The following is a 268-nucleotide window of genomic DNA, read 5'->3' as shown; positions in this document are numbered from 1 at the left end:
GAAGTTTCAATTCAGTTGTATGTTTGAGTGTCACGAAAAAGGGGGGCCAGGAAGATATATGGAGCCAGCTATTAAAATTCCTGGCCTAGAATGGGGGGAGTTTCTAAACCCTTTATAGTTTGTCCAGCCCACCAGTGTCCCAAGAAAGACGAGATCCTGGTGCCCAACCTGCCTACCACACTCCTGTTAGGGAGAAGGGGAACCCCCACCGGCTTCTTTACAACTTGGCCAGCCTGACAGGCGCGCACCGGCAGCGTCACTGAAACCA

The sequence above is a fragment of the Buceros rhinoceros genome, unplaced genomic scaffold, assembly GCF_000710305.1.
Source record: "Buceros rhinoceros silvestris isolate BGI_N320 unplaced genomic scaffold, ASM71030v1 scaffold6649, whole genome shotgun sequence".
NCBI lineage: Eukaryota > Metazoa > Chordata > Aves > Bucerotiformes > Bucerotidae > Buceros > Buceros rhinoceros.
This window is presented reverse-complemented; position numbering follows the sequence as displayed.